At 67.5% G+C, this 14,150-nt stretch overlaps 6 non-coding genes across 6 annotated transcripts; all 6 read right to left on the bottom strand.

The window, feature by feature from the left end:
* Nucleotides 1-545: 545 nt before the first annotated feature.
* On the bottom strand, nucleotides 546-664 carry LOC141413564 (5S ribosomal RNA). The gene has a single exon (XR_012438355.1). It is a non-coding gene; the product is annotated as a 5S ribosomal RNA (ribosomal RNA).
* Nucleotides 665-2,821: 2,157 nt separating this feature from the next.
* On the bottom strand, nucleotides 2,822-2,940 carry LOC141412878 (5S ribosomal RNA). The gene has a single exon (XR_012437720.1). It is a non-coding gene; the product is annotated as a 5S ribosomal RNA (ribosomal RNA).
* A 2,144-nt stretch (nucleotides 2,941-5,084) lies between these two features.
* On the bottom strand, nucleotides 5,085-5,203 carry LOC141413563 (5S ribosomal RNA). Its single transcript, XR_012438354.1, has one exon. It is a non-coding gene; the product is annotated as a 5S ribosomal RNA (ribosomal RNA).
* Nucleotides 5,204-7,362: 2,159 nt separating this feature from the next.
* On the bottom strand, nucleotides 7,363-7,481 carry LOC141413562 (5S ribosomal RNA). The gene has a single exon (XR_012438353.1). It is a non-coding gene; the product is annotated as a 5S ribosomal RNA (ribosomal RNA).
* Nucleotides 7,482-9,638: 2,157 nt separating this feature from the next.
* On the bottom strand, nucleotides 9,639-9,757 carry LOC141412877 (5S ribosomal RNA). Its single transcript, XR_012437719.1, has one exon. It is a non-coding gene; the product is annotated as a 5S ribosomal RNA (ribosomal RNA).
* Nucleotides 9,758-11,901: 2,144 nt separating this feature from the next.
* Nucleotides 11,902-12,020, bottom strand: LOC141413561 (5S ribosomal RNA). Its single transcript, XR_012438352.1, has one exon. It is a non-coding gene; the product is annotated as a 5S ribosomal RNA (ribosomal RNA).
* Nucleotides 12,021-14,150: the final 2,130 nt, after the last annotated feature.

The raw sequence follows: 14,150 nt of genomic DNA, 5'->3' as shown, positions 1-14,150 counted from the left end.
GCAGGCTCTGCCGTGGGAGGCGGGATCCCACGTAGAGGTCGCGCGCTGGCTGCCCTGTCTTGGGTTGAGCGACGGAGCGCGACGTGGAGCAGCACCCGACTGAGGCTCCCTGCTTCTCTGTCCCCTGGCGTCTTGCCCTGGACCCAGTGCACCACCTTGTGGCGAGCCCAGGTGTGGCGCGTCCCGCTGTGGGGCCCGCTGGGGTGCAGGACCCACTTTCTCATGGCTTCCGCACGTCCCTCCCCGCCCGCCTGGAGGGCAGTTGGGGAGCGGTCCCCAACGTGGCCTGGGACCAACCTCGCTGGTGACCCGTGTCGCGGGCGCGTGCCACAGGAGAGTGTGGGGAGGGGAGAGGATTCGGGGACGTAGCTGTGAGGATTCGGTGTGCGTGGGTGTGGCGGGTGGCCCGGACGGGGTCGGGGTCGTGGTCACGGTGGGTCGTTGTGGTGGTGGTGGTGGTGGTGGTGCTGGGGTGGTGGTGGTGGGGGGGGGGTGGTGGCGAAGTCCCCGAAGACAAAAGGAGCAGCGAGGGAGGGAGGAGCAAAAGCCTACAGCACCCGGTATTCCCAGGCGGTCTCCCATCCAAGTACTAACCAGGCCCGACCCTGCTTAGCTTCCGAGATCAGACGAGATCGGGCGCGTTCAGGGTGGTATGGCCGTAGACGCTAGCCGCCGCCTCCGGGAGCCCCAAGAGCCTGCCGAGGGCCCCGGCGTGCGTCTCCACGCTGCTCTCCTGGCACGGCTGGGAGTCCGGGTGGGGGCTGGCAGCCCGGGGCCAGCGGCCAGAGGCCCCGCGCGCCTGCTCGGGCAGCCGGTCTCGCCCAGGTGGCCGCTGGGTGGCTTTCTTCCCGAGGTGTCCTGCTGCCATGACGAGGGTCAAGTTTTCTCGGGGGAAAATTTCTCAGGGCTCTCGGGCGCTTGTTCTTCTGGGAATGTCCACTGCTGTGGCCAAGGCGGGGGACGCACAGCTCGGGCCAGGGCAAGCAGCCGCCCTCCTCCGTCACCTCCTGGAGCCGTATCCTTGGGTGGGTGCGTGGCTCCCAGCGGAGGTCTCGGGGACCCTTCCGGTCCTCTTCGTCCGGAAAGCGCCACTGCCCCTCCAGCCCATCAGGAAAACGGCAGCCGCGCCCTTCGCCGACCCGCTCCGCCCTCCTCCACACTCAGGGCCTGGGGCTGCGGGGCTGAATCGTGAGGCTTTCCAGCCCAGGACTTCACCTCTGGCCCCTTTCACACCCAGGATCTTGGGAAGAAGAAACAAAACCAAACACAGCCAAAGCCATCTCCTCCGACCCGGGGCCCCTCCACATCCCTTCCGATCCCGGGTTCCTGCCGGCCTCCCGGGGCGTTTCTCCCAGGCAGGCCTTCGCGGCCACTACACGGGGCTGAGCACTCGAGTCCTCGGGCGTCACGGGGCCCGCGGCCACGCCAAGCACGCACGACTCCCGGGTCTCGTCTGCTCCTGGGTGCCCTGGGCCTCTTCCCTGTGCCGCTGCTGGGTCTTGTGCCCCTGCTTGGCCTCCTTCAGACCCGACCCCGTGCTACGCGGCCACGTGCTACAGGATCGTGCCAGCAGAACTGGCACTGACTGAGCCCCGTACCCACCCTCCTGCCATCCCTGGCCCTGCTAGCAAATGGCAGAGATCCTCTGGCCTCCGAGCCCAGACAAAAATCCTGATGCAGTTGGCCGAGGGGCCGCAAACCAAGGCTTCGCTTGTTCCCGCTCAGGCCCCAGCCATACCCTCTTGTCCTTCGGCTGCTCGTGTGTGGGGTGGGGGAGAGGAGGGTGCGTCCCCGTGCGTGCGTGCGTGGTCTGGGTGTCTCTGCGTGGTGTGTGTGTGTGTGTGTGTGTGTGTGTGTGTGTGTGTTAGATGCCGTGCCTGGTGTAGGTGGGGAAGAGCAAGCCCTCACGCACAGAGCCCCATCACACACTGGGGCCGGGCCGAGGGGGTCAATCTGCTCGGCCTGATTGCGTTGGGCATACATTGCAGAAGGTGGGTTTTCCAAGGCGGAGCAGAGGGTCCCGGCACCTGAGGTTGTCCACGGGGAGAATGTCTGTTCCACGGGGGCAAGCGGTCCCTTCCGTCGTGCCCAAGCCCATGTGACCCCGAAGGCCAGGTGGCCCCGGTCCTTGAGCTGACTGAGGAGTGCTTTGAGACCCGGAGGGTGGCACAGGCGACTGGGCGCCAGCGGCGGCCCTCCCTCCCTTTGAGCGGGACGGGGAGCTGCCGCTGGCATCCCGAGCTCTGGCGGCCTGCGCCCTCTGTCCCTGTGACCGCAGGCTCTGCCGTGGGAGGCGGGATCCCACGTAGAGGTCGCACGCTGGCTGCCCTGTCTTGGGTTGAGCGACGGAGCGCGACGTGGAGCAGCACCCGACTGAGGCTCCCTGCTTCTCTGTCCCCTGGCGTCTTGCCCTGGACCCAGTGAAACACCTTGTGGCGAGCCCAGGTGTGGCGCGTCCCGCTGTGGGGCCCGCTGGGGTGCAGGACCCACTTTCTCATGGCTTCCGCACGTCCCTCCCCGCCCGCCTGGAGGGCAGTTGGGGAGCGGTCCCCAACGTGGCCTGGGACCAACCTCGCTGGTGACCCGTGTCGCGGGCGCGCGCCCCAGGAGAGTGTGGGGAGGGGAGAGGATTCGGGGACGTAGCTGTGAGGATTCGGTGTGCGTGGGTCTGGCGGGTGGCCCGGACGGGGTTGGGGTCGTGGTCACGGTGGGTCGTTGTGGTGGTGGTGGTGGTGGTGGTGCTGGGGGTGGTGGTGGTGGTGGGGGGGGTGGTGGCGAAGTCCCCGAAGACAAAAGGAGCAGCGAGGGAGGGAGGAGCAAAAGCCTACAGCACCCGGTATTCCCAGGCGGTCTCCCATCCAAGTACTAACCAGGCCCGACCCTGCTTAGCTTCCGAGATCAGACGAGATCGGGCGCGTTCTGGGTGGTATGGCCGTAGATGCTAGCCGCCGCCTCCGGGAGCCCCAAGAGCCTGCCGAGGGCCCCGGCGTGCGTCTCCACGCTGCTCTCCTGGCACGGCTGGGAGTCCGGGTGGGGGCTGGCAGCCCGGGGCCAGCGGCCAGAGGCACCGCGCGCCTGCTCGGGCAGCCGGTCTCGCCCAGGTGGCCGCTGGGTGGCTTTCTTCCCGAGGTGTCCTGCTGCCAGGACGAGGGTCAAGTTTTCTCGGGGGAAAATTTCTCAGTGCTCTCGGGCGCTTGTTCTTCTGGGAATGTCCACTGCTGTGGCCAAGGCGGGGGACGCACAGCTCGGGCCAGGGCAAGCAGCCGCCCTCCTCCGTCGCCTCCTGGAGCCGTATCCTTGGGTGGGTGCGTGGCTCCCAGCGGAGGTCTCGGGGACCCTTCCGGTCCTCTTCGTCCGGAAAGCGCCACTGCCCCTCCAGCCCATCAGGAAAACGGCAGCCGCGCCCTTCGCCGACCCGCTCCGCCCTCCTCCACACTCAGGGCCTGGGGCTGCGGGGCTGAATCGTGAGGCTTTCCAGCCCAGGACTTCACCTCTGGCCCCTTTCACACCCGGGATCTTGGGAAGAAGAAACAAAACCAAACACAGCCAAAGCCATCTCCTCCGACCCGGGGCCCCTCCACATCCCTTCCGATCCCGGGTTCCTGCCGGCCTCCCGGGGCGTTTCTCCCAGGCAGGCCTTCGCGGCCACTACACGGGGCTGAGCACTCGAGTCCTCGGGCGTCACGGGGCCCGCGGCCACGCCAAGCACGCACGACTCCCGGGTCTCGTCTGCTCCTGGGTGCCCTGGGCCTCTTCCCTGTGCCGCTGCTGGGTCTTGTGCCCCTGCTTGGCCTCCTTCAGACCCGGCCCCGTGCTACGCGGCCACGTGCTACAGGATCGTGCCAGCAGAACTGGCCCTGGCTGAGCCCCGTACCCACCCTCCTGCCATCCCTGGCCCTGCTAGCAAATGGCAGAGATCCTCTGGCCTCCGAGCCCAGACAAAAATCCTGATGCAGTTGGCCGAGGGGCCGCAAACCAAGGCTTCGCTTGTTCCCGCTCAGGCCCCAGCCATACCCTCTTGTCCTTCGGCTGCTCGTGTGTGGGGTGGGGGAGAGGAGGGTGCGTCCCCGTGCGTGCGTGCGTGGTCTGGGTGTCTCTGCGTGGTGTGTGTGTGTGTGTGTGTGTGTGTTAGATGCCGTGCCTGGTGTAGGTGGGGAAGAGCAAGCCCTCACGCACAGAGCCCCATCACACACTGGGGCCGGGCCGAGGGGGTCAATCTGCTCGGCCTGATTGCGTTGGGCATACATTGCAGAAGGTGGGTTTTCCAAGGCGGAGCAGAGGGTCCCGGCACCTGAGGTTGTCCACGGGGAGAATGTCTGTTCCACGGGGGCAAGCGGTCCCTTCCGTCGTGCCCAAGCCCATGTGACACCGAAGGCCAGGTGGCCCCGGTCCTTGAGCTGACTGAGGAGTGCTTTGAGACCCGGAGGGTGGCACAGGCGACTGGGCGCCAGCGGCGGCCCTCCCTCCCTTTGAGCGGGACGGGGAGCTGCCGCTGGCATCTGGAGCTCTGGCGGCCTGCGCCCTCTGTCCCTGTGACCGCAGGCTCTGCCGTGGGAGGCGGGATCCCACGTAGAGGTCGCGCGCTGGCTGCCCTGTCTTGGGTTGAGCGACGGAGCGCGACGTGGAGCAGCACCCGACTGAGGCTCCCTGCTTCTCTGTCCCCTGGCGTCTTGCCCTGGACCCAGTGCACCACCTTGTGGCGAGCCCAGGTGTGGCGCGTCCCGCTGTGGGGCCCGCTGGGGTGCAGGACCCACTTTCTCATGGCTTCCGCACGTCCCTCCCCGCCCGCCTGGAGGGCAGTTGGGGAGCGGTCCCCAACGTGGCCTGGGACCAACCTCGCTGGTGACCCGTGTCGCGGGCGCGTGCCACAGGAGAGTGTGGGGAGGGGAGAGGATTCGGGGACGTAGCTGTGAGGATTCGGTGTGCGTGGGTCTGGCGGGTGGCCCGGACGGGGTCGGGGTCGTGGTCACGGTGGGTCGTTGTGGTGGTGGTGGTGGTGGTGGTGCTGGGGGTGGTGGTGGTGGGGGGGGGGTGGTGGCGAAGTCCCCGAAGACAAAAGGAGCAGCGAGGGAGGGAGGAGCAAAAGCCTACAGCACCCGGTATTCCCAGGCGGTCTCCCATCCAAGTACTAACCAGGCCCGACCCTGCTTAGCTTCCGAGATCAGACGAGATCGGGCGCGTTCAGGGTGGTATGGCCGTAGACGCTAGCCGCCGCCTCCGGGAGCCCCAAGAGCCTGCCGAGGGCCCCGGCGTGCGTCTCCACGCTGCTCTCCTGGCACGGCTGGGAGTCCGGGTGGGGGCTGGCAGCCCGGGGCCAGCGGCCAGAGGCCCCGCGCGCCTGCTCGGGCAGCCGGTCTCGCCCAGGTGGCCGCTGGGTGGCTTTCTTCCCGAGGTGTCCTGCTGCCATGACGAGGGTCAAGTTTTCTCGGGGGAAAATTTCTCAGGGCTCTCGGGCGCTTGTTCTTCTGTGAATGTCCACTGCTGTGGCCAAGGCGGGGGACGCACAGCTCGGGCCAGGGCAAGCAGCCGCCCTCCTCCGTCGCCTCCTGGAGCCGTATCCTTGGGTGGGTGCGTGGCTCCCAGCGGAGGTCTCGGGGACCCTTCCGGTCCTCTTCGTCCGGAAAGCGCCACTGCCCCTCCAGCCCATCAGGAAAACGGCAGCCGCGCCCTTCGCCGACCCGCTCCGCCCTCCTCCACACTCAGGGCCTGGGGCTGTGGGGCTGAATCGTGAGGCTTTCCAGCCCAGGACTTCACCTCTGGCCCCTTTCACACCCGGGATCTTGGGAAGAAGAAACAAAACCAAACACAGCCAAAGCCATCTCCTCCGACCCGGGGCCCCTCCACATCCCTTCCGATCCCGGGTTCCTGCCGGCCTCCCGGGGCGTTTCTCCCAGGCAGGCCTTCGCGGCCACTACACGGGGCTGAGCACTCGAGTCCTCGGGCGTCACGGGGCCCGCGGCCACGCCAAGCACGCACGACTCCCGGGTCTCGTCTGCTCCTGGGTGCCCTGGGCCTCTTCCCTGTGCCGCTGCTGGGTCTTGTGCACCTGCTTGGCCTCCTTCAGTCCCGACCCCGTGCTACGCGGCCATGTGCTACAGGATCGTGCCAGCAGAACTGGCCCTGGCTGAGCCCCGTACCCACCCTCCTGCCATCCCTGGCCCTGCTAGCAAATGGCAGAGATCCTCTGGCCTCCGAGCCCAGACAAAAATCCTGATGCAGTTGGCCGAGGGGCCGCAAACCAAGGCTTCGCTTGTTCCCGCTCAGGCCCCAGCCATACCCTCTTGTCCTTCGGCTGCTCGTGTGTGGGGTGGGGGAGAGGAGGGTGCGTCCCCGTGCGTGCGTGCGTGGTCTGGGTGTCTCTGCGTGGTGTGTGTGTGTGTGTGTGTGTGTGTGTGTGTGTGTGTGTTAGATGCCGTGCCTGGTGTAGGTGGGGAAGAGCAAGCCCTCACGCACAGAGCCCCATCACACACTGGGGCCGGGCCGAGGGGGTCAATCTGCTCGGCCTGATTGCGTTGGGCATACATTGCAGAAGGTGGGTTTTCCAAGGCGGAGCAGAGGGTCCCGGCACCTGAGGTTGTCCACGGGGAGAATGTCTGTTCCACGGGGGCAAGCGGTCCCTTCCGTCGTGCCCAAGCCCATGTGACCCCGAAGGCCAGGTGGCCCCGGTCCTTGAGCTGACTGAGGAGTGCTTTGAGACCCGGAGGGTGGCACAGGCGACTGGGCGCCAGCGGCGGCCCTCCCTCCCTTTGAGCGGGACGGGGAGCTGCCGCTGGCATCCGGAGCTCTGGCGGCCTGCGCCCTCTGTCCCTGTGACCGCAGGCTCTGCCGTGGGAGGCGGGATCCCACGTAGAGGTCGCGCGCTGGCTGCCCTGTCTTGGGTTGAGCGATGGAGCGCGACGTGGAGCAGCACCCGACTGAGGCTCCCTGCTTCTCTGTCCCCTGGCGTCTTGCCCTGGACCCAGTGCACCACCTTGTGGCGAGCCCAGGTGTGGCGCGTCCCGCTGTGGGGCCCGCTGGGGTGCAGGACCCACTTTCTCATGGCTTCCGCACGTCCCTCCCCGCCCGCCTGGAGGGCAGTTGGGGAGCGGTCCCCAACGTGGCCTGGGACCAACCTCGCTGGTGACCCGTGTCGCGGGCGCGCGCCCCAGGAGAGTGTGGGGAGGGGAGAGGATTCGGGGACGTAGCTGTGAGGATTCGGTGTGCGTGGGTCTGGCGGGTGGCCCGGACGGGGTCGGGGTCGTGGTCACGGTGGGTCGTTGTGGTGGTGGTGGTGGTGGTGGTGCTGGGGGTGGTGGTGGTGGTGGGGGGGGTGGTGGCGAAGTCCCCGAAGACAAAAGGAGCAGCGAGGGAGGGAGGAGCAAAAGCCTACAGCACCCGGTATTCCCAGGCGGTCTCCCATCCAAGTACTAACCAGGCCCGACCCTGCTTAGCTTCCGAGATCAGACGAGATCGGGCGCGTTCAGGGTGGTATGGCCGTAGACGCTAGCCGCCGCCTCCGGGAGCCCCAAGAGCCTGCCGAGGGCCCCGGCGTGCGTCTCCACGCTGCTCTCCTGGCACGGCTGGGAGTCCGGGTTGGGGCTGGCAGCCCGGGGCCAGCGGCCAGAGGCCCCGCGCGCCTGCTCGGGCAGCCGGTCTCGCCCAGGTGGCCGCTGGGTGGCTTTCTTCCCGAGGTGTCCTGATGCCAGGACGAGGGTCAAGTTTTCTCGGGGGAAAATTTCTCAGTGCTCTCGGGCGCTTGTTCTTCTGGGAATGTTCACTGCTGTGGCCAAGGCGGGGGACGCACAGCTCGGGCCAGGGCAAGCAGCCACCCTCCTCCGTCGCCTCCTGGAGCCGTATCCTTGGGTGGGTGCGTGGCTCCCAGCGGAGGTCTCGGGGACCCTTCCGGTCCTCTTCGTCCGGAAAGCGCCACTGCCCCTCCAGCCCATCAGGAAAACGGCAGCCGCGCCCTTCGCCGACCCGCTCCGCCCTCCTCCACACTCAGGGCCTGGGGCTGCGGGGCTGAATCGTGAGGCTTTCCAGCCCAGGACTTCACCTCTGGCCCCTTTCACACCTGGGATCTTGGGAAGAAGAAACAAAACCAAACACAGCCAAAGCCATCTCCTCCGACCCGGGGCCCCTCCACATCCCTTCCGATCCCGGGTTCCTGCCGGCCTCCCGGGGCGTTTCTCCCAGGCAGGCCTTCGCGGCCACTACACGGGGCTGAGCACTCGAGTCCTCGGGCATCACGGGGCCCGCGGCCACGCCAAGCACGCACGACTCCCGGGTCTCGTCTGCTCCTGGGTGCCCTGGGCCTCTTCCCTGTGCCGCTGCTGGGTCTTGTGCCCCTGCTTGGCCTCCATCAGACCCGGCCCCGTGCTACGTGGCCACGTGCTACAGGATCGTGCCAGCAGAACTGGCCCTCGCTGAGCCCCGTACCCACCCTCCTGCCATCCCTGGCCCTGCTAGCAAATGGCAGAGATCCTCTGGCCTCCGAGCCCAGACAAAAATCCTGATGCAGATGGCCGAGGGGCCGCAAACCAAGGCTTCGCTTGTTCCCGCTCAGGCCCCAGCCATACCCTCTTGTCCTTCGGCTGCTCGTGTGTGGGGTGGGGGAGAGGAGGGTGCGTCCCCGTGCGTGCGTGCGTGGTCTGGGTGTCTCTGCGTGGTGTGTGTGTGTGTGTGTGTGTGTGTGTGTGTGTGTGTTAGATGCCGTGCCTGGTGTAGGTGGGGAAGAGCAAGCCCTCACGCACAGAGCCCCATCACACACTGGGGCCGGGCCGAGGGGGTCAATCTGCTCGGCCTGATTGCGTTGGGCATACATTGCAGAAGGTGGGTTTTCCAAGGCGGAGCAGAGGGTCCCGGCACCTGAGGTTGTCCACGGGGAGAATGTCTGTTCCACGGGGGCAAGCGGTCCCTTCCGTCGTGCCCAAGCCCATGTGACCCCGGAGGCCAGGTGGCCCCAGTCCTTGAGCTGACTGAGGAGTGCTTTGAGACCCGGAGGGTGGCACAGGCGACTGGGCGCCAGCGGCGGCCCTCCCTCCCTTTGAGCGGGACGGGAAGCTGACGCTGGCATCCCGAGCTCTGGCGGCCTGCGCCCTCTGTCCCTGTGACCGCAGGCTCTGCCGTGGGAGGCGGGATCCCACGTAGAGGTCGCACGCTGGCTGCCCTGTCTTGGGTTGAGCGACGGAGCGCGACGTGGAGCAGCACCCGACTGAGGCTCCCTGCTTCTCTGTCCCCTGGCGTCTTGCCCTGGACCCAGTGAAACACCTTGTGGCGAGCCCAGGTGTGGCGCGTCCCGCTGTGGGGCCCGCTGGGGTGCAGGACCCACTTTCTCATGGCTTCCGCACGTCCCTCCCCGCCCGCCTGGAGGGCAGTTGGGGAGCGGTCCCCAACGTGGCCTGGGACCAACCTCGCTGGTGACCCGTGTCGCGGGCGCGCGCCCCAGGAGAGTGTGGGGAGGGGAGAGGATTCGGGGACGTAGCTGTGAGGATTCGGTGTGCGTGGGTCTGGCGGGTGGCCCGGACGGGGTTGGGGTCGTGGTCACGGTGGGTCGTTGTGGTGGTGGTGGTGGTGGTGGTGCTGGGGGTGGTGGTGGTGGTGGGGGGGGTGGTGGCGAAGTCCCCGAAGACAAAAGGAGCAGCGAGGGAGGGAGGAGCAAAAGCCTACAGCACCCGGTATTCCCAGGCGGTCTCCCATCCAAGTACTAACCAGGCCCGACCCTGCTTAGCTTCCGAGATCAGACGAGATCGGGCGCGTTCTGGGTGGTATGGCCGTAGATGCTAGCCGCCGCCTCCGGGAGCCCCAAGAGCCTGCCGAGGGCCCCGGCGTGCGTCTCCACGCTGCTCTCCTGGCACGGCTGGGAGTCCGGGTGGGGGCTGGCAGCCCGGGGCCAGCGGCCAGAGGCACCGCGCGCCTGCTCGGGCAGCCGGTCTCGCCCAGGTGGCCGCTGGGTGGCTTTCTTCCCGAGGTGTCCTGCTGCCAGGACGAGGGTCAAGTTTTCTCGGGGGAAAATTTCTCAGTGCTCTCGGGCGCTTGTTCTTCTGGGAATGTCCACTGCTGTGGCCAAGGCGGGGGACGCACAGCTCGGGCCAGGGCAAGCAGCCGCCCTCCTCCGTCGCCTCCTGGAGCCGTATCCTTGGGTGGGTGCGTGGCTCCCAGCGGAGGTCTCGGGGACCCTTCCGGTCCTCTTCGTCCGGAAAGCGCCACTGCCCCTCCAGCCCATCAGGAAAACGGCAGCCGCGCCCTTCGCCGACCCGCTCCGCCCTCCTCCACACTCAGGGCCTGGGGCTGCGGGGCTGAATCGTGAGGCTTTCCAGCCCAGGACTTCACCTCTGGCCCCTTTCACACCCGGGATCTTGGGAAGAAGAAACAAAACCAAACACAGCCAAAGCCATCTCCTCCGACCCGGGGCCCCTCCACATCCCTTCCGATCCCGGGTTCCTGCCGGCCTCCCGGGGCGTTTCTCCCAGGCAGGCCTTCGCGGCCACTACACGGGGCTGAGCACTCGAGTCCTCGGGCGTCACGGGGCCCGCGGCCACGCCAAGCACGCACGACTCCCGGGTCTCGTCTGCTCCTGGGTGCCCTGGGCCTCTTCCCTGTGCCGCTGCTGGGTCTTGTGCCCCTGCTTGGCCTCCTTCAGACCCGGCCCCGTGCTACGCGGCCACGTGCTACAGGATCGTGCCAGCAGAACTGGCCCTGGCTGAGCCCCGTACCCACCCTCCTGCCATCCCTGGCCCTGCTAGCAAATGGCAGAGATCCTCTGGCCTCCGAGCCCAGACAAAAATCCTGATGCAGTTGGCCGAGGGGCCGCAAACCAAGGCTTCGCTTGTTCCCGCTCAGGCCCCAGCCATACCCTCTTGTCCTTCGGCTGCTCGTGTGTGGGGTGGGGGAGAGGAGGGTGCGTCCCCGTGCGTGCGTGCGTGGTCTGGGTGTCTCTGCGTGGTGTGTGTGTGTGTGTGTGTGTGTGTTAGATGCCGTGCCTGGTGTAGGTGGGGAAGAGCAAGCCCTCACGCACAGAGCCCCATCACACACTGGGGCCGGGCCGAGGGGGTCAATCTGCTCGGCCTGATTGCGTTGGGCATACATTGCAGAAGGTGGGTTTTCCAAGGCGGAGCAGAGGGTCCCGGCACCTGAGGTTGTCCACGGGGAGAATGTCTGTTCCACGGGGGCAAGCGGTCCCTTCCGTCGTGCCCAAGCCCATGTGACACCGAAGGCCAGGTGGCCCCGGTCCTTGAGCTGACTGAGGAGTGCTTTGAGACCCGGAGGGTGGCACAGGCGACTGGGCGCCAGCGGCGGCCCTCCCTCCCTTTGAGCGGGACGGGGAGCTGCCGCTGGCATCTGGAGCTCTGGCGGCCTGCGCCCTCTGTCCCTGTGACCGCAGGCTCTGCCGTGGGAGGCGGGATCCCACGTAGAGGTCGCGCGCTGGCTGCCCTGTCTTCGGTTGAGCGACGGAGCGCGACGTGGAGCAGCACCCGACTGAGGCTCCCTGCTTCTCTGTCCCCTGGCGTCTTGCCCTGGACCCAGTGCACCACCTTGTGGCGAGCCCAGGTGTGGCGCGTCCCGCTGTGGGGCCCGCTGGGGTGCAGGACCCACTTTCTCATGGCTTCCGCACGTCCCTCCCCGCCCGCCTGGAGGGCAGTTGGGGAGCGGTCCCCAACGTGGCCTGGGACCAACCTCGCTGGTGACCCGTGTCGCGGGCGCGTGCCACAGGAGAGTGTGGGGAGGGGAGAGGATTCGGGGACGTAGCTGTGAGGATTCGGTGTGCGTGGGTCTGGCGGGTGGCCCGGACGGGGTCGGGGTCGTGGTCACGGTGGGTCGTTGTGGTGGTGGTGGTGGTGGTGGTGCTGGGGGTGGTGGTGGTGGGGGGGGGGTGGTGGCGAAGTCCCCGAAGACAAAAGGAGCAGCGAGGGAGGGAGGAGCAAAAGCCTACAGCACCCGGTATTCCCAGGCGGTCTCCCATCCAAGTACTAACCAGGCCCGACCCTGCTTAGCTTCCGAGATCAGACGAGATCGGGCGCGTTCAGGGTGGTATGGCCGTAGACGCTAGCCGCCGCCTCCGGGAGCCCCAAGAGCCTGCCGAGGGCCCCGGCGTGCGTCTCCACGCTGCTCTCCTGGCACGGCTGGGAGTCCGGGTGGGGGCTGGCAGCCCGGGGCCAGCGGCCAGAGGCCCCGCGCGCCTGCTCGGGCAGCCGGTCTCGCCCAGGTGGCCGCTGGGTGGCTTTCTTCCCGAGGTGTCCTGCTGCCATGACGAGGGTCAAGTTTTCTCGGGGGAAAATTTCTCAGGGCTCTCGGGCGCTTGTTCTTCTGGGAATGTCCACTGCTGTGGCCAAGGCGGGGGACGCACAGCTCGGGCCAGGGCAAGCAGCCGCCCTCCTCCGTCACCTCCTGGAGCCGTATCCTTGGGTGGGTGCGTGGCTCCCAGCGGAGGTCTCGGGGACCCTTCCGGTCCTCTTCGTCCGGAAACCGCCACTGCCCCTCCAGCCCATCAGGAAAACGGCAGCCGCGCCCTTCGCCGACCCGCTCCGCCCTCCTCCACACTCAGGGCCTGGGGCTGCGGGGCTGAATCGTGAGGCTTTCCAGCCCAGGACTTCACCTCTGGCCCCTTTCACACCCGGGATCTTGGGAAGAAGAAACAAAACCAAACACAGCCAAAGCCATCTCCTCCGACCCGGGGCCCCTCCACATCCCTTCCGATCCCGGGTTCCTGCCGGCCTCCCGGGGCGTTTCTCCCAGGCAGGCCTTCGCGGCCACTACACGGGGCTGAGCACTCGAGTCCTCGGGCGTCACGGGGCCCGCGGCCACGCCAAGCACGCACGACTCCCGGGTCTCGTCTGCTCCTGGGTGCCCTGGGCCTCTTCCCTGTGCCGCTGCTGGGTCTTGTGCCCCTGCTTGGCCTCCTTCAGACCCGACCCCGTGCTACGCGGCCACGTGCTACAGGATCGTGCCAGCAGAACTGGCCCTGACTGAGCCCCGTACCCACCCTCCTGCCATCCCTGGCCCTGCTAGCAAATGGCAGAGATCCTCTGGCCTCCGAGCCCAGACAAAAATCCTGATGCAGTTGGCCGAGGGGCCGCAAACCAAGGCTTCGCTTGTTCCCGCTCAGGCCCCAGCCATACCCTCTTGTCCTTCGGCTGCTCGTGTGTGGGGTGGGGGAGAGGAGGGTGCGTCCCCGTGCGTGCGTGCGTGGTCTGGGTGTCTCTGCGTGGTGTGTGTGTGTGTGTGTGTGTGTGTGTGTGTGTGTGTGTGTGTTAGATGCCGTGCCTGGTGTAGGTGGGGAAGAGCAAGCCCTCACGCACAGAGCCCCATCACACACTGGGGCCGGGCCGAGGGGGTCAATCTGCTCGGCCTGATTGCGTTGGGCATACATTGCAGAAGGTGGGTTTTCCAAGGCGGAGCAGAGGGTCCCGGCACCTGAGGTTGTCCACGGGGAGAATGTCTGTTCCACGGGGGCAAGCGGTCCCTTCCGTCGTGCCCAAGCCCATGTGACCCCGAAGGCCAGGTGGCCCCGGTCCTTGAGCTGACTGAGGAGTGCTTTGAGACCCGGAGGGTGGCACAGGCGACTGGGCGCCAGCGGCGGCCCTCCCTCCCTTTGAGCGGGACGGGGAGCTGCCGCTGGCATCCCGAGCTCTGGCGGCCTGCGCCCTCTGTCCCTGTGACCGCAGGCTCTGCCGTGGGAGGCGGGATCCCACGTAGAGGTCGCACGCTGGCTGCCCTGTCTTGGGTTGAGCGACGGAGCGCGACGTGGAGCAGCACCCGACTGAGGCTCCCTGCTTCTCTGTCCCCTGGCGTCTTGCCCTGGACCCAGTGAAACACCTTGTGGCGAGCCCAGGTGTGGCGCGTCCCGCTGTGGGGCCCGCTGGGGTGCAGGACCCACTTTCTCATGGCTTCCGCACGTCCCTCCCCGCCCGCCTGGAGGGCAGTTGGGGAGCGGTCCCCAACGTGGCCTGGGACCAACCTCGCTGGTGACCCGTGTCGCGGGCGCGCGCCCCAGGAGAGTGTGGGGAGGGGAGAGGATTCGGGGACGTAGCTGTGAGGATTCGGTGTGCGTGGGTCTGGCGGGTGGCCCGGACGGGGTTGGGGTCGTGGTCACGGTGGGTCGTTGTGGTGGTGGTGGTGGTGGTGGTGCTGGGGGTGGTGGTGGTGGTGGGGGGGGTGGTGGCGAAGTCCCCGAA

Source organism: Castor canadensis, chromosome 10, assembly GCF_047511655.1.
Source record: "Castor canadensis chromosome 10, mCasCan1.hap1v2, whole genome shotgun sequence".
NCBI lineage: Eukaryota > Metazoa > Chordata > Mammalia > Rodentia > Castoridae > Castor > Castor canadensis.
The sequence above is the reverse complement of the archived record's forward strand: the minus strand, read 5'-3'. Positions and strand labels throughout refer to the sequence as shown.